The following is a 19,635-nucleotide window of genomic DNA, read 5'->3' as shown; positions in this document are numbered from 1 at the left end:
TTGCTTCTAGTGTTTATCTTAGTAATTCATAGAGTGCTAGATGTTCTACAAAGGGTAGAGCTCGAGGTAGTGCTCATGGTGGTTCTTAGGCTAGTGGCTATGTTATACCGAGACAGATGTCTCAAATGCAAATGTCACTACAATGTTATTTGATCTCGAGTCTACCTATTCATGTGTCCACTTATTTTCTGCGACTTGATGCTGTATGTGATTCCCCCCCCCCCACCCAACCCAACTAAATACTAGGGGTTGTTTGGTAAACAAATTAATAAATGCATGTATTAATAATGGTGGAATCAATGATACATGGATTAGTTATGCAAGATTTATGTTTAGTTAACTGTTTGATCCATTCCATCCCACCCAATCTTGTCTTTGGAATATAACTGTTGAAAAAGTTTCATTTCAATTATATCATTGAATTATTGTTGTATTATGTAATTGAGTCAAAGTGATTAACTGTGGACAATATTAAATATTAGTGACGTTCTAACCAAATAGGAGAAGAACAATTTGTTGCCATATTTCTATTTTCTCATTTGAATGATTTGAGGGTAAATAATTGTTAAATTAATATATTAATCCCTCATAAAACACCAATATTCAATTTTAAAAGGATAGATCGTCTACTTGAAATTGAAAAGATGGTAAACAATAATAAAATCGAATAAACCATTTATGTTTAGAAATAAAAATTCCAAGCTGTAGTTTTGATATCTATGCAATTATATAAATCATTGAAAACACAAATAATTAGAAAATCGCATATATCAACAGATAATATATTCAATGATGTTCACAAACATCATATGGTCATATAATGCCTTTACAATTAGTAAATGTATACAACTCACGTTCAAATATTGTATTGATTTGTATTGGATTTATTTAGCAACAACAACTTTTTTAAGAATAAAATTTGTTAATTAATTTATATAGATAAATTTACTAGTACAAATATAAAACATAAAAATCAAGAAAATAAACAAAATAATTATAAAGATTTTAGGGGTATTTTTATTTTTACATTAACCCTATGGTATTAAATATATGTATAACTAATGTCACCAAACATAAGGTATTAATTGTACATCCTACAATATCATGTAGAGTATATAACTAATATATGAATTAGTACATGTATTAGTTATACATATGCCAAAATCCTACCAAACATAGTAATAAAGAGTATCATACGTAATGCTTGGACTATGTCTTGTAATACTCCCTGTCAAATGACCCCTTAGTTTCTCTACTTTATTAGGCGATTCTTTCGTGGTGCATCAGGTGTACCGGGGTGTGCAATGACATTATCAGGTATTGAGGCTTGGATAGACTTTATTTTATTAGATATGATTGCATTTGATATAATCTTTAGTATGAACTGGTTATCTCTCTATTATGTGATTCAATATTATTTTGCTAAGATCGTGGGCTTAGCTTATCTCGATTTTACTAGATTAAAGTGAAAGGGTTCTCCGAGTCCATGTAGGAATAGAGTGATATCACTTAGATGTGCTTGTCATATGATGGAAAACAATTGCTTATTATTTAATTCATATTCGTGATCTTACGAAGGGCCCGTCTTTTTTAGAGACCTTTAGGGTCGTAAAAGAGTTTGTAGGCATGTTTATAATTTATCCGAAACGTTATATTGACTTTGTGATTGATTTGGAGCATCAAGCACATTTCTAGTTTTTCTTGTCTCGTGGCTCCGGGCAAGTTAAAGGAGTTGAAAGAGCATAGAGGATTTGTTGAAGAAAGGTCTCATTCAACCTATTGTTTCTCCGTGGGGTGTAGTAATTTTGTTTGTGAAGAAAAAAATGATACTATACGTATGTGTATTGACTACCATCAATTAAACAAAGTTATGATCAAGAATGACTACGCGGTTCCTTGCACTCATTATTTATTTGATGAACTTTCTGGTGCATCTGTGTTTTACAAGACTACTTGTGGTTGGGTTACCATCATTTGAAGGTTCGAGATATGGATTTTCGAAGACAACTTTCAAGACTTGTTTTAACCATTATGAGTTTATGCTCGTATCCTTTCTGTTGACTAATGATGCAGTCTTATGGATTTGATAAATTGGTTTTTTCGACCTTCTTCGGATTCCTTCGTCATTGTATTTATTGATGACATCTTGGTTTACTCCAAGAATGAGGCTGATCATATTTGTCACTTTAGGACCGTACTTCAAAGGTTGAGAGAGAAGAGGCTACATGCAAGGATTGTTAAGTGTGACTTTTCACTTGAGTCTGTGGCTTCCTTGAGTTATATAGTGATCAAGGAGGGTACTATGTTTATCCGGCTAAAGTTGCAGAAATTCATGATTGGATGAGACCTACTTTCCCTATTGAGATTCGGAGTTCTATTGGATTAGCGGGTTATTACGTTGATTCATTCAAAGCTTCTCTTTCACTGTAGTCCCTTTGACTAAGTTGATTTAGAAGACCGGTGGGTTTTAGTGTATAGATGAGTACAAGGCTAGCTATCCGTAACACCTCACTATTTCAAAGAAGTAGAATTAGAAAGCAACTATTTTTGAAAATAATAAATTTGGAGAGTTTGACAAAGTTAAGCTAAGTAGGAGTTTTAGAACAACTTCAAACGATCATAACTCCTAACTCAGGTTGACTTTTAGAAAGTTTTGTTTTTTTCATTACCCAATTAATTAAATCTACTTTTAGTAAATTATTTGGGGTCTAAATTGAGTTAGTTAAGTTTTCACAAATTAGAATTACGCTAGGTCTTTGAGAGAAGAGAGAAGAGGAGAAAAATCAAGGAATTTTTTGAGATTTCTTGCGAAATCTAAGTCGTTTTGCCAAGGTTTGATCCCTAAATAGGTATGTGAAACTCATAGAATTGGGTCCGTTCACCCACACACCAATCATGTTTAGTTTAGTGAAATTCATTCTAGAAAGTAGAAAATTGATGATTTTTAATTGTGTTCTTGAATATTGGCTTTCGTTCATGAGTTCAGTTGGAATTGTTGAGTTCTTGAGGAAATCGTGTCGATTTTAGATTTTTTTTTACGAATAGATTATTGTGTACATTTATTGGAAACTGAATCTAAAGAGAATTAGAGAAAAAGAATTAAATTTAGGCAAATAAGGTTAGAAAATGAAGAAGGAAAAAGTCAGGCGAATTTGGGTACCAGGTTTGCATCGCAGACCTGTTCCTTGGGATAGGAATTTTTTTCTCCGCTTCGCAGAGCGATCACGGACCCTTTTCCCTCAATATTTATTTCACAACTGAATATTTTTAAATACATCTCCGCGTTGTAGACTTTCTTTAAGGCAGTGATTTCTTGATCGTTTATCATGTTTAACTACCTAAGAATATCTTTTCTCATGTTTTACTATCTAAAAACACTCCTTAACATCATGAAATATTTCTTATTGAAAATCACAAATTCTTGAATCCATAAATTCATATTTAAGGAAAGTTAAGACCCAAGTCTAGAGAGTTCTTAGAGTGTTTTAAAAAAGTCTTTTATAAATGCTTTAAACTTGTTTTATGACTTGAGTTTTGAGTTAAGTAAGAGTAAGAAATGAAGTTCATTTCTTCAAAAAGAGTATACGAGAACTACATATTCCCAAATAGTAATTGTTTTCATATTTAAACAAGAGAGAATACACCAATTTCAAGAGATCCTTTGAGCTAGTTTTTGAGTAATTATCTCAAACCACATAAAGAGTTTTTGTTTTTAAGCATATGAACTAAGTATTTTAGGAGTACTATTGAGCAATAATGTGGAGACGAGTTCATAACAACTCAATTTCTCCATAAACCATGTAGCCAACGTGGTTATAAAGGGTCATATGTTTTAGATGATTACTTCGTGTTTTTAGCGTAGACTAGTGGATCCACTTAGTTGAGCCGTTCTATACCCCGATAAGTGACAGGATAGTTTTGGAAATGTGGGATATACGTTGTGTCATCACATAGATCATAGTGATAGTTTTTTATTAGAGAAACTCCCAGAGAATTATATTGCTTTACTATATGATTAAATTTGAGTTGCTATTTAGTGTTTAAATGCTTTATATAAACTACACCTTTACTGTTGTTTATTCATGCATTAAGTTGAGTATCCATGAGTTGAGTAAAGCTAAGGTAAGTATTTCTTTTAAAATATATTTAAAGCTAATTTCATGTTTAGTTTTCCCCTCTCATTCTTGTACATTCAATGTACTAATGCCATTGGGCTGCATCATTTTATGATCAAGATATAGGTCACCAGGATCAACATCCAGCGTTTTGTTGATCTAGTTGAGCACTCAGAGTCAGTTGGTGAGCCTCCTAGCTTTCCAGAGGATCCGTATTTACTTTTGTTTAGTACTTTTAGTTTTTAGGATGATCAGGGTCTTGTCCCGACACCCTTCATAGTTTAGAGGCTTCACCGATAATTAGTTAATTCATTTGTCTTTACATTTTCATTATGTTATGTTGAGGCTTGAGTTTGCCTAATTATCCAGATGAATGTTTCCTTTACAACATTCTAGTTTATTACATGGATTTATATTTGTTGAGTAAAGTATTTCATTTAGTAGCAAGCCAAACCAACTATTCACTTGGGACAAGAAATATTTCTTGAGTTCCAGTGCTTCCCTGAGTGTAGACTCGGGTCGTGACACTATCAAAAGCTTAATGAGATTTTGACCTCTGTAACTATTTTGGCATAAACCAAGGAGGATGTATCATTTGTTTTATTTTGTGATGCTTCAAGTGTTGGTTCGGGTGGTGGGTTGATAAAAATTAGAGAGTTATATCCTATGCTTTTTGACAATTGATGATAGATTAGAAGAATTGTCATACGCGTGATTTGAAGTTAGCGGCGGTGGTCTTCATTTTGATGTTATGGAGAAATTACCTTTATGGTGTGCATTGTGAGGTCTTATTGATTACCGTAAGTTTAAATATCTCTTTATGTAAACCCAAATGAAAGTCAAATGATCACCCCTTAACCTATACATCAATCTCACAATCTCTTATCATGTCTTCCAAAGTCTAAAAAGTACGCTCTTTTTAATCATTGGTCATATAATGAAAAGTCGTATTATGCTTCACTCGAGTACCAAGATCTTTCTGAAACAACCTCCAAGAATGAAAAGTAAACTGTGTATCTCTGTTTGAGATAATGGATAAAGGCACTTAATGCAACTTCACAATTTTTTGAATATATAGACTAGCATAGTCTTCGACTGAAAATAAGGTACTTACAAAAAGATATAGATCGACTCAGTCATTCATTTCATAATAACCCAAATAAAATAAACTATTGATAAGTACGAGGTAAATCCGTAATGAAGTCCATATTTAAATCTTCACACTTTCGAGTAGGGACACTAATGTCTAGAGCAAAATCTCCCAATTTTTGATGCTCTACTTTAGCTTGTTAACAATTAGGACACTTAGTCATAAATTCCACAATACTTCATTCATTCCACCAATATACCTCTCACAAATAACGACATACCTTGATGGCTTCCAGGTGAAGAGAATATCAAGAATTGTGATCTTCAGTCAAAAAATGTTGTTTCAAATCATCACCATTCAGAACACACAACCATCCTTGGTAACGAAGAACATATCTCTCCTCCACGAGAAAACCTCAACAGATTTTCAAAAAACTGCTTTTTTCAACTCAATCATAGTCGGATCAAGGTCTTGCTTAACTTTCACATCCGAAACAAGAGATGATTCTGAGCTACTTTGAACAATGATACCACCATATTTATATTTAATCAAGTGAACACCTAATCGAGCTAGTCGATGAAAATCCCAAACTAACTTCTTTTTACCATCCTCAATATGAACAATACTACTCATTGAAAATCAACTAAAAACATCAACATCCACATTTGCCTTGTCTGGATGATAAAAAACATTCCTGTCATAGTCTTTAAACAATTCAAGTCATCTCCTTTAGTGAAGATTCAAATTTTGTTACTTAAACACATATTGCGAACTCTTTTGATCGGTGATCACATCTATATGGACACCATATAGATAATGTCTTCAATATTTCAGTGTAAAATCATTGCCACTATCTCCAAATCATAAGTCGAATAACTATTTTCATCCAACTTCAATTTCATTGAAAGATAAGCAATTACCCTACAATATTGCATCAAAACACAACCAAGACCGATGCACGATGCATCACAATAAAATACAAACCCATCGGCTCCTTCTAGTAATGTCAAAACATATCTTTCAACTCTTATGGCAAGATTTCAATTGACCATTGGAATTTCACCTTTTTTTGAGTCAACATAGTCAAAAGTGATGCAATAGAGGAAAATTCTTCCATAAACTTTTTGTAGTAACTGAAGACACCTAAGAAAACACAAATATCTGAAGGGGAAAGAGGCGTAGGACAATTCTTGACTGCATTAGTCTTTGTACGATCAACTTTGATACTTTCATCAGAAGCAATATGGCCATAGAAAGTGACGTGCCTCAACCAAAACCCACATTTCCTATACTTAGAGAACAATTAACAATCCTTTATAATTTGCAAAACTATCCTTAAGTGATCAACATGTTCATCCTCACTCTAAGATTAGATAAAATATCATTAATAAACAAAATCATGAACATGTCAAAAATTGATTTAACATTATATTTATAAGATTCATGAAAGACACTATCGCATTAGTCAAAATAAATGAAATCACCAAAAATTCATAGTGACTGTACGGTGTTTGAAAAGTTATCTTTGGAATGTCATTTTCTCTTACCCTCAATTGATGATACCCCGATCGAAGATCAATCTAGAGAATAAAGTAGCACCTTGGGGTTGATCAAACAAGTAATCGATCCTTGGAATAGGATACATATTCTCTATTGATCAATTGTCTGTAGTCAATATGCATAACAAATGAATCATTTTCATCCAAACAAAAAACACTAGAGAACTCTATGGTGAGATACTCAATCTAATGAAACCCTTATCCAATAAGTATTTCAATTGATCCTTTAACTCCTTAAGTTTTGTCGGACCCATATGGTAAGAAAGAACAAATATAGGTTTTGTATTAGGAAGAATGTCAATACCAAAGTCTATTTTCTTTTCGGGAGAAACACCTCGAAGGCCATCGAGAAACACTTCCCAAATCTCTTTTACAATCAAAACTGAATCAAGAGTAAGGGTTTATAAATTTATATCCCTAACCCAAACAAGGGTTTCTAAATTTATATCCCTAACCCAACAAGATGATAGATGCAACCTTTAGAAATTATTTTCTAGCGTATAGTCAATATATAAACCGATATATAGACACTAAATTTTCATCCTTACATTATAATTTAGTTTCATATGAAATCTAAAATATGATGAATCGGGTTTGATAATCTATGGAAGTATAACAAGAATGCAGACGAATAATTCCAAGAATGAAATCAAGATCTATCATGTCTACTAGCTTTACAAGATCAACATGAGTGACTCTATGAGATTTCCAACTAACAAATTTCTATACAATTCTTTAGCAATAATGGAGTCACCAACAAGTGTACAGACTAAAGTTCTAAAAGAATTTTGGAATAATGATCAAACTTCATAGCCACATAGAGAGTCACAATGGACTAGCTCCTGGATCAAGCAATGTATAAACATCAAACTGAAAGGATCATGTACATACTAGTCACCACATATGGATATCCCTCATGATCATATTGAGATAGAATATCATAAAATCTATTTTAATGAGGAGCACCACTCGACTTAGAAGACATACTAAGATGTGCCTGACAACCATCCTTACCTTTTATATCCAACAAAGGAAAATCTCTCAATATGTGATCCATCTTACCACAACCAAATCAAGCACCCGAACCGGCTAAACACTCTCCCACATGGGTCCTCCCACACCTCTTCTATGTGGGATATTCTTATCATTGTGAGCACTACCATTGGTCCTTCGGGCAGACACCCTATTCTTACTGAACATATTTTAGCCGAAGCATTTGAATAATTCTAACTTGAGAACTTTTTTTCGAAACTAAGTGTCACGACCCAACCCGATGGTCCGTGACTACTGCTCGTTTTGGACACCCACATACAAACCTGGTAAGTATAACCAACTGAAACTAAGACAATATGGAATTTAATCAAATCAAGCCAACCCCAACATCATATATATATAAGAGGACCTATCTCATAAAGAGTCATAACCATTCAACCATAACAGCATACGCGAGCCGACAAGGCTGCCACTATTCAAAGTATAATAACATACGTAAGCCGACAAGGCTGCCACTACACAATACACAATGATGTACGCAGCCGACAAGGCTGCCCCTGTACAAGCGGACATCCCAAACAAACCATGTCCAGGCCATTATCCAAAACATATATATACAACCCACATAATGTCCACAGACCTCTAAGAGTACATTAGTGAAACTCGATGGGACAGGGCCCCGCCATACCCATAGACGAGCAAAAGACTACACAAAAGTTATGTACCAAAACGACTAGGCTCCGGAACAGTGGAGCTCTCCCAATCAGTAGAGTAGATATCCTAGGCGGGAGGATCACCGAACTGTGCATCTACACCTGCGGGCATGAAACGCAGACCCCCGAGGAAAGGGGGGTCAGTACAGACAATGTACTGAGTATGTAAAGCATAAGGTAAAGATGACAGAATACCAATATGGCAAGTCGAAACAAAATATCGCTACACATGCACCCTTTTAAGTGAAAATCATTCATATCTTTAACATATAAGGTGCCCAGCTTCCCTAGTAAGGGGCTCGACAAAATAATCATCACGTCATCTCTGTCATCATCATCATCATAACCATCCTCATCACCAATCATATATATAATATACATACCCGGCCCTCTAGTGAGGAACTCGGTGGCATATGCAAGAAACTCCGCACGAACATTACCTGGCCTGGGACTCGGTGAAATGATAAATGACTCTATGCACGAGCAGAATATTATGAGCAACCATATGCAATTAAAATCATTTCTTATAACTCAATAGAACAATCAACGTGAACCAGCAAGGAGTATTACCAAAGATTAATGTTTTATCAAGATTATGAACCTTTAATACGATATGAAACGTAAAATCTCAATGACTCTAAGAAGCACTACCATAGATATGAGAGATCATCATAGCCTTAGACATTGCCGATATATAGAGGAATAACTGTGGGAGCAAGAACATACATCACCTAGACGCTCTAGAGGTAAGTATCAAATCTGTCCGTTATTCGCTTATTTTTAAAAGTCATGCCAAACAAAGAAAGATCATTTTTCCTTACTTCGTCACAATCCGACAACAACCCAAATTATCCACAGCAATACCAATAACACATATAACCCAACAAATCATATTAAACAGCCCCCTCCCCAAAACAGTTCCGTCTCGGCAACCACAGCAGTGAAGCAACGACACACCGAGCGATAACTCATTTTATAATTCGCAACACATCTACCTTATCGTATTCATCCTTTGGAGTATATACTCATAATCACATTCAACATATACATAATTCCAAAACAGAATTTTCCTGCAGTTTGCTTTAATCAAAACAGCTCAAGCACCAACACGACACCACTAATAATCCGATTATGGTTTCCGTTCATACTTAGAACATTCAATAACTAAAAAAAACATGCTAAGCTACTGGTCACGCCCCTTCTTAAAATTAATGGATAATTAACAAAGGTATTCAAAAGAATTAAACACCAAACAAGGAGATTACTAACCAAATTATTTGCAGCTGCTGGCCAAGAGTTGTAGGGTTGGTTTCTCCATTTACATGGCTGCCTAAGACAAGTGGTGAAGAAGAAGATGATATGCAGCAACGCATTTCACCACTTTATTTAGCATGGAGTGAATTTATCCACCTCATTTAACACTATGAAGTGGAGGCAGCCCCCCTCTACACCTATCCACTAAGGCCAGCTCACAATCTGATCCCTTTTTAATTTTTGCCTTAAGTGGTGGGGCCCACTGTATTAAATTAATCCTAATCAGCCACCAATTATGAGTGGTGGGGCCCATTGGATTAAATCAATCCAAATTAGCCACTAATTAATCCCTCACTTAAAGTTAATGTCACTTACATTAGCCAACTCATACTTAATATCACATTTGGAAATAACATCCTTGCCTAATATTTCTTTAATCACTTGGAACTTAAAATAAAATGTCATTCCCCGGACTTACGTCTACTAGATCACGATGCGCACTACGTATAAAAAAATACGAGTCATAACATCCTTCCCCCTTTAGGAACATTCGTCCTCGAATGTTAAGTTAGCGTCTTGCAAAAACAAATTCAAGCGAGGTCTCTCTAAAAGTTATACCTATGAACCTGCATTCCGTAACTTACAGATGCCTCATAGCTACATAATCTCATTATCTATCAATATTGTCAAGCTAGGAATTGAAATACCTGTAGGTACGAGGAACAAGTAAGGATACTTATTCTTCATTTCGTCTTCCGCTTTCCAAGTCATCTCCTCCCTATTGTTATTTTGCCACAACACTTTGACGGAAGCCACATCCTTAGTACGTAACCTTCTAACCTGACGATCAAGTATAGCCACGGGTTTCTCCTCATATGACAACTCCTCTGTTACCTGAATATCATCTACGGGGAATACTCTAGAAGGATCACCAATACATTTACGTAGCATCGATACATGGAAGACTGGATGTACCGCCTCCAAATCAGATGGTAGATCCAACTCATAGGCAACCTTGCCTATCCTACGAACAATCTGATAAGGCCCAATGTATCTCGGAATGAGCTTCCCCTTCCTGCCGAATCTCATCACACCCCTCATGGGTGATACCTTCAGGAATACCCAGTCATCAATCTGAAACTCCAAATCTCGACGCCGATTATCTGCATATGATGTCTGTCGACTCTGGGCTGCTAATAATCTTTCTTGAATAAGCTTCACCTTGTCAACAGCTTGCTGAATCACATCCGGGCCTATTAACTTAGTCTCGCCAACATCAAACCAACTGCACTTCCTCCTATATAAGGCCTCGTACGGTGCAATCTGGATACTAGAATGGTAGCTATTATTATAGGCAAGCTCAATGAGCGGCAAGTGGTCATCCCAGCTACCTTTGAAGTCAATAATACAGGCCCGCAACATATCTTCTAGTGTCTGAATAGTACGCTCAGCCTGCCCATCAGTCTGAGGGTGAAATGTTGTGGTAAGGTTCACCTGTGTCCCCAATCCCTTCTGAAACGATCTCCAAAAGTTCGCTGTAAATTGAGCTCCTCAGTCTGATATAATTTTTGTGGGAACCCCATGAAGTCTCACTATCTCCCTGTCATATAACCTCGCATAATCTTCAGCCGAATAAGTAGTCCTGACTGGAAGAAAATGGGCCAATTTTGTCATCTCCCATTTCCAAGTCGGGATCTCTATCTCCTGTAATAATCCACCAGGCTTTTGATGTTTGATCTTGACTTGTTGACAATTCGGGCACTGACCAACAAACTCCGCTATGTCCTTTTTCATGCCATCCCACCAATATAAGCATCTGAGGTCACGATATATTTTTGTTGACCCTGGGTGAATAGAATAACGGGCAGAGTGTGCCTCTCCCATAACCTGCCGTCGTAGCCCCGCAGTATCGGGCACACACAATCTGCCTTCATATCGTAACACTCCGTCAGGTGTAACCTTAAATGGGGTCTTTTCCTTTTGAAGAGCTGCATCTCTATAATGTGCCAGAATAGGGTCCTTGTATTGGTGTCTCTTTACCTCATCTATGATTGAGGACTCAGCAACCTCTTGAATAGAAACTCCACTATCTTCCGAATTAGATAGACGGACTCCAAGGCTGGATAGCCGCTGAATCTCCCGAACCATATCCCTCCTTTCTGGTTGTACATCTGTCAAGCTACCCATGGACTTACGGCTAAGAGCATCTGCTACAACATTCCCTTTCCCTTGATGATATAAAATATCAACATCATAATCCTTTAGCAACTCTAACCACCGCCTCTGTCGTAAATTCAGCTCCTTCTGTTTAAAGATATATTGGAGACTCTTATGATCTGTATAGATGTCCACATAGACACCATATAAATAATGTCTCCATATCTTGAAGGCATGCACCACGACCGCTAACTCCAGATCGTGAGTAGGATAGCTCTTTTCATGCTTCCTAAGTTGTCGGGAGGCATAGGCTATAACTTTGCCATGCTGCATCAATACACATCCTAGCCCAACACCCGAAGCATCACAATAAATAACATAGCTGTCTGGTCCCTCCGGAAGAGTTAGGACTGAGCTGTAGTCAATTTGTCTTTCAATAGCTGGAAGCTTCGCTCACAAGCATCAGTCCACTGGAACTTGGCTGCCTTTTGAGTTAGCCTTGTCAAAGGCGCTGAAATTGAGGCAAACTTTTATACGAATCTCCTGTAATATCCTGCTAACCCCAGAAAGCTACGTACATCAGTAGGTGTCGTAGGTCTGGGCCAAGTCTTTACCGCGTCAATCTTCTGCGTGTCTACTCGAATGCCATCAGCTCCAATAACATGCCCCAAGAATGCCACTGAAGTCAACCAGAACTCGCACTTAGAAAATTTAGCATACAACTTCTGGTGCTGAAGCACCCTAAGTACCGTCCTTAAATGGTCTGCATGCTCCTCTTCTGAACGTGAATAGACCAGAATATCGTCTATAAATACAATAACAAACATATCAAGGAATGGTTTAAATACTCGATTCATTTAATCCATAAACACCGCTGGAGCATTAGTCACCCCAAAAGACAGCACTCTAAACTCATAATGCCCATATCGGGTCCGGAATGCCGTCTTTGGACTATCTGCCTCCCTTACTCGCTCCTGATGATAACCTAACCGCGAGTCTATCTTTGAAAAACACTTTGCACCCTGCAACTGGTAAAATAGATCGTCAATCCTTGGGAGGGGATACATGTTCTTTATTGTTACTTTGTTCAACTGCCTATAATCAATGCACATCCGCAGCGACCCATCCTTCTTCCTCACAAACAGTACCGGTGCTCCATAAGGTGACGTACTAGGCCTGATAAAGCCCTTTTCTAGCAAATCCCTCAATTGCTCCTTCAATTCTTTCAACTCAGCAGGTGCCATTCTATAAGGAGGTATAGATATAGACTGGGTATCTGGCAGTACATCTATAGTAAACTCTATCTCCCATTCTGGAGGAAGGCCTGGAAGTTCCTCGGGGAATACATCAGGAAATTCATTAACTACCAGGACTGATTAAAGAGTCGGTGCCTCTGCCTTTATGTCATGCACCCGAATCAGATGGTAAATATAGCCTTTTCTAACCATCTTCCCGGCCTTGAGGTATGACATGAACTTACCTTTCGACGATACTGTACTTCCCTTCCACTCTATAATCGGTTCCCCTGGAAATTGAAATCAAACTATCTTTCCTCTGCAATCAACATTAGCATATCAAGCAGCCAACCAATCCATGCCCATGATAATATCAAACTCAATCATATTTACCTCTATTAGATCTTCTACGGTAGGACGACTATATATAACTACTGAACAATTCCTATATACTCTCGTAGCTATGACAAAATCTCCTACAGGTGTAGCTACCTCAAATGGTTCTATCAACTCAGACTCTATTCCGATCCTACTAGCAACAAAGGGAGATATATATGATAAGGTGGAACCTGGGTCTATCAATGCATACACACTTTGGGAGAATAATAATAATATACCTGTGATCACATTAGGTGATGCCTCCTAATCTTGCCTATTAGTCAAAGCATATATACGGTTTGAGGGACCGCTAGAACTGGAAGCTCCACCACGTCCTCTACCACAGCCTGCTGGCGCCTGAATACCCTGCCCCGTAGGGCGCATAGCCACAGAAGAAGATGAACCAGCAACGAACCCTGTAGGCTGTGCCATACCACCTGCACTACCTCTAAGGTGACACTCCCTCATAGTATGGCCCTGACGGCCGCAAGAAAAACACGCACCTGTAGCCCAATGACATTCCCCAGGATGGGACTTATAACAACAAGAACACCGAGGCAAACGTGGCCTCGACTGGCTCAAACCCCTGCCCATCTGTGACACTGATGCCCTAGAGCTCTGACCAGCTTCTGAATATACCATACGATCGAACCCCCTACCCATGAAATGTAGGGGTGCACTCTGTGCTGGCTAGGAAGAAAATCTAACATGCTGCTGAGACTGCCCGCTTCGAAACTCTTCAGGATAACCTGCTGATCTAGCCCTCTTATGCTTGCCTCTATTATAATCTCTATCTGGCTGACGTCCCCGGTGCCAACCCTCTACCCCCTGTGCATATGCCTGCACCCGAGCAATGTCCATACCTGGCTGAAGAGTCACTGCCATACAACCGTCAATCAGATAACGATCCAATCCCATCACATAACGATGTACCCTGTCTGCCATATCAGCCACAATAGTAGGCGCATGCCTAGCCAATGAATAAAATTCGAGGCTATACTCTCGAACGCTCCTGCCATTTTTCTTCAAATGCAAGAATCTATCGACTCTAGCTCGCTTCATCTCAGGAAGCAGGAAGTGGCCCTGGAAAGCCTCCACAAATTCATCCCATACCGGTGGAGGAGCACCCTAACCCCTAGATAACTCCCAAGACTCATACCAATTAATAGCTACATCCCGCAAACGATACGTAGCCAACTCAACAGACTCGGTCTTCAAAGCCTTGATTATCCTCAATGTACGCTGCATCTGACGAATAAACTCTTGCGGATCATCCTGGGGCCTTGACCCAAAGAACTCTGGAGGATTACAACTTAAGAAGTCACGAGCCCTTAAGCTATCAGATCTGTCCGCATGATCAACTCCTAGTCCATGCCTGTGAGCCTGATCTGCCACTAATCTAGTCAGCAATTGAACCGCATCTCTCATGGCCCTATCCTCCTCCCCTGACTGAGGAGCTTGAGGTTCAGGTGTTGGGGCCTCGGGGGCTGGTGTGTCCCCCGAACTGGAGCTGCTGCTGCTCTAAGCTCCTCTGGCGGTGGCGGTGTAGCAGAGCTCTCTGACTGGAGCATAATACCAAGCATAGACTGGGCACGGGCCCTAGTAACTCTCCGAGTCTGACTAGTACCTTCTGCTACCGATTTTCCCTTCTGGCGACTGTTGCTTTCATTGGAGGCATAGCTGAAAACACACGGATTCGTTAGAGAGGGATTATCCTGTTAATATAGCTCTATCGCACGATCTAGAATAAGATAAAGAATGACATCCTAAATGTCCTGTACACACCGATAAACAAGACTCTACTAGACCCGGTCTGTAGACACTTCCGAAGAAGAACCGCTCTGATACCACTCTTTATCACCACCCAACCCGATGGGCCGTGACTAGTGCCCGTTTTGGACACCCACATACAAACCTGCTAAGTATAACCAACTGAAACTAAGACAATATGGAATTTAATCAAATCAAGCCAACCCCAACGTCATATATATAAGAGGACCTGTCTCATAAGGAGTCATAACCATTCAACCATAACAGCATACGCGAGCTGACAAGGCCGCCACTATTCAAAGCATAATAACATACGTAAGCCGACAAGGCTGCCAGTACACAATACACAATGATGTACGCAGCCGACAAGACTTCCCCTGTACAAGCGGACATCCCAAACAAACCATGTCCAGACCATTATCCAAAACATATATATACAACCCACATAATGTCCACAGACCTCTAAGAGTACATTAGTGAAACTCAATGGGACAGGGCCCCACCATACCCATAGACGAGCAAAAGACTACACAAAAGTTATGTACCAAAACGACTGGGCTCGGGAACATTGCAGCTCTCCCAATCAGCAGAGTAGATATCCTAGGCGGGAGGATCACGGAACTGTGCGTCTACACCTGCGGGCATGAAAGCAGCCCCCCGAGGAAAGGGGGGTCAGTACGGACAATGTACTGAGTATGTAAAGCATAAGGTAAAGATGACAGGATACCAATATGGCAAGTTGAAACAAAATATTGCTACACATGCACCCTTTTAAGTGAAAATCATGCATATCTTTAACATATAAGGTGCCCAGCTTCCCTAGTAAGGGGCTCGACAAAATAATCATCACGTCATCTCTGTCATCATCATCATTATAACCATCTTCATCACCAATCATATATATAATATACATACCCGGCCCTCTAGTGAGGAACTCGGTGACATATGCAAGAAACTCCGCACGAACATTACCCAGCCTGGGACTCGGTTAAATGATAAATGACTCTATGCACGAGCAGAATATTATGATCAACCATATGCAATTAAAATCATTTCTTATAACTCAATAGAATAATCAACGTTAATCAGCAAGGAGTATTACCAAAGATTAATGTTTTATCAAGATTATGAACCTTTAATACGATATGGAAACATAAAATCTCAATGACTCTAAGAAGCACTACCATAGATATGAGAGATCATCATAGCCTTAGACATAGCCGATATATAGAGGAATAATTGTGGGAGCAAGAACATACGTCACCTAGACGCTCTAGAGTTAAGTATCAAATCTGTCCGTTATTCGCTTATTTTTAAAAGTCATGCCAAACAAAGAAAGAAGGGACAGCGTTACATACCGTATAATCAAGCCGCACGTCCACTATTTACTGCTCAAGCTATTAATCTATAACAAGCAACAATCGTGCCGCAATTAGATAAACATCGCGCTTTACTTTCTTGTAAGTTAGCTAATAATCTAACGAAAATTCGGCAGCACTTCCCCTATTTTCCTTACTTCGTCCCAATCCGACAACAACCCAAATTATCCACAGCAATACCAATAACACATATAACCCAACGAATCATATTAAACAGCCCCCTCCCAGAAACAGTTCCGTCTCGGCAACCATAGCAGCGAAGCAACGACACACCGAGCGATAACTCGTTTTATAATTCGCAACACATCTACCTTATCGTATTCATCCTTTGGAGTATATACTCATAATCACATTCAACATATACATAATACCAAAACAGAATTTTCCTGCAGTCTGCTTTAATCAAAACAACCCAAGCATCAACACGACACCACTAATAATTTGATTATGGTTTCCGTTCATACTTAGCACATTCAATAACTAAAATAAACTTCCTAAGCTACTGGTCACGCCCCCTTCTTAAAATTAATGGATAATTAACAAAGGTATTCTAAAGAATTCACACCAAACAAGGAGATTACTAACCAAATTATTTGCAGCTGCTGGCCAAGAGTTGCAGGGTCGGTTTCTCCATTTCCATGGCTGCCTAAGACAAGTGGTGAAGAAGAAGATGATATGCAGCAATGCATTTCACCACTTTATTTAGCATGGAGTAGATTTCTCCACCTCATTTAATAGTATGAAGTGGAGGCAGCCCCCCTCTACACCTGTCCACTAAGGCAAGCTCACAATCTGATCCCTTTTTAATTTTTGCCTTGAGTGGTGGGGCCCATAGATTAAATTAATCCTAATCAGCCACCAATTATGAGTGGTGGGGCCCATTGGATTAAATCAATACAAATTAGCCACTAATTAATCCCTCACTTAAAGTTAATGGCACTTACATTAGCCAACTCATACTTAATATCACATTTTGAAATAACATCCTTGCCTAATATTTCTTTAATAACTTGGAACTTAAAATAAAATCTCATTCCCCGGACTTACGTCTACTAGATCACGATGCGCACTACATTTAAAAAAATACGAGGCATAACACTAAGAACATACATGTCCATCAAACCTATCGTAAGAGAAATCAACACTATCTGTCCTTGTCCTTTTTGACTCTCTAGACTTCTCCTTTAGAATTTCCTCCTTGATTTATTGAGCATGAATAACCAACCTTGAGATATATAGGTTTTATCAACATCGGAGTTCGACATTCTTTGACCAACATATCGAATTGACCCAAAAAAAACTTACTCATTCGTGTCTTAGAGTTGGCAACCACTATTAAAGCATACTCGGACAATTGAGTGGACTGATATGAGTACTCTTTCACACTCATGTTTCTTGCCTCAAATTTAAAAACTCTTTCACTTTAGCACCTCTTATCTGAATTGAAAATAACCTATCAACAAATGCTCATTTGAACTTGTCTCAATCAAAAGGACCCACATACATTGCCCTTTCTTCCTTCCATTGATCATACCAAGCTTGAGAAACCCATTTCAATTGATGACCAGCGAAATGCTCTTTTTCCACTAGAGTCACATCCATAATGTCCATAATCTTATTAATTTCCTCAATGAACACTTGTGGATCCTCGTCAACTTTTGAACCATGAAATTCTAGAGTATTCATCCTCGTGCAGTCTCTAACATTTGCGGATGTTGTACCTGAAATTGGGTTACAAGAACTATAACTTCCCTATTATCTTGTGTCACACCTCAATGCTACCCTTGAGACGTAACACTTGACCTAGAATTACGTGTTACCCCAAGATAACCCTGATTCTAACATATATCAAGCATACTTAAAATAACTAAGTAAAACATGTACTATGCAGAAGCTCAATCAAGGATATCTACAGAGCAAACAAAACCCAATTTGTCTGCAAGTAGATGTAAATAATATGAGTTTAGTTATGAAGGACACAACTACATAGCAACTCGAGCTTAATCTACTAATATGTCTTAAAATTCTCCAATTGAGTTGAGTTTCGGGACATGACCCAGCTAACTCTAAATAACTGAAATCTCAAAGCGTACACTAAAATACAAAGAATGTTTATTGTCATGAGGTATAAGGACTCACCATTGAAGCTTCTGAAATCAAGTAGAGAATCTAAGTGTAATCAGTGCCTGACAATTATTTGAAATGATGCACAATCCTTCGAAGCCATGACAATAATCTTTAGTTACAATAAAATATTATTGTACTTTAATTGAATGCCTCTTGTGTTTTTTTGTTTTTTTTCCTCGAAAAAGTAAATTTTTAAGTAGAGAAAGAGTCTAATTTATCCATATAATGTGTTAATTTCAGGTACTTACTGCTTGGAAGGAAAATGATGGACAAAAAGTGTAAAAGAAGCTAAAAAGGTGAATATGGCAGAAATTGAGTCTCAAATCTTGCACACTAATGTTCACTTTTGCGAACAGGTCAATAAAGTTAATTGTACGCTTAAACAACCCAGCAGAGCTCGCTTTTGCGAAGAATTTCAAAAAATCGGGCTCACTTTAGCGAACAAATGACACCTTTTCAAACTCTTGAACATATTTGTGAAGCCTGCCCTTTTGGACATCGAAAACATAAAAATTTCTCCAACGTTGGACTCAAATTCTCACATAGGGTTGAAAATAAGGAGTCATATTATCATCTAGAAAGGAAACATATTCCATATAATAATTTGTGGATAGAAGTTCATCATCGTATCTTAGTAGAGAAAAACTTGTAGATTTTAATTTGGGTAGAGACTTTGAAGGCAAGTTGCCTCACAATTCATATTTGGGTTTTAAGATTGTTTCCTTATCAGTGATATCTTTTATTCCCTTATTCATTCCTTGATCTATATGTAAAGAGTTGTGGGTGTAATTGTGTATATGAAATTGAGGCTTTTATGCTAGAAATAGAAAAAGTTATTTGGATATTATGATTTATTGCTCTGTTG

This window comes from Solanum lycopersicum, chromosome 12, assembly GCF_036512215.1.
Source record: "Solanum lycopersicum chromosome 12, SLM_r2.1".
NCBI classification, from domain to species: domain Eukaryota; kingdom Viridiplantae; phylum Streptophyta; class Magnoliopsida; order Solanales; family Solanaceae; genus Solanum; species Solanum lycopersicum.
Note: the sequence above shows the minus strand (reverse complement) of the source record.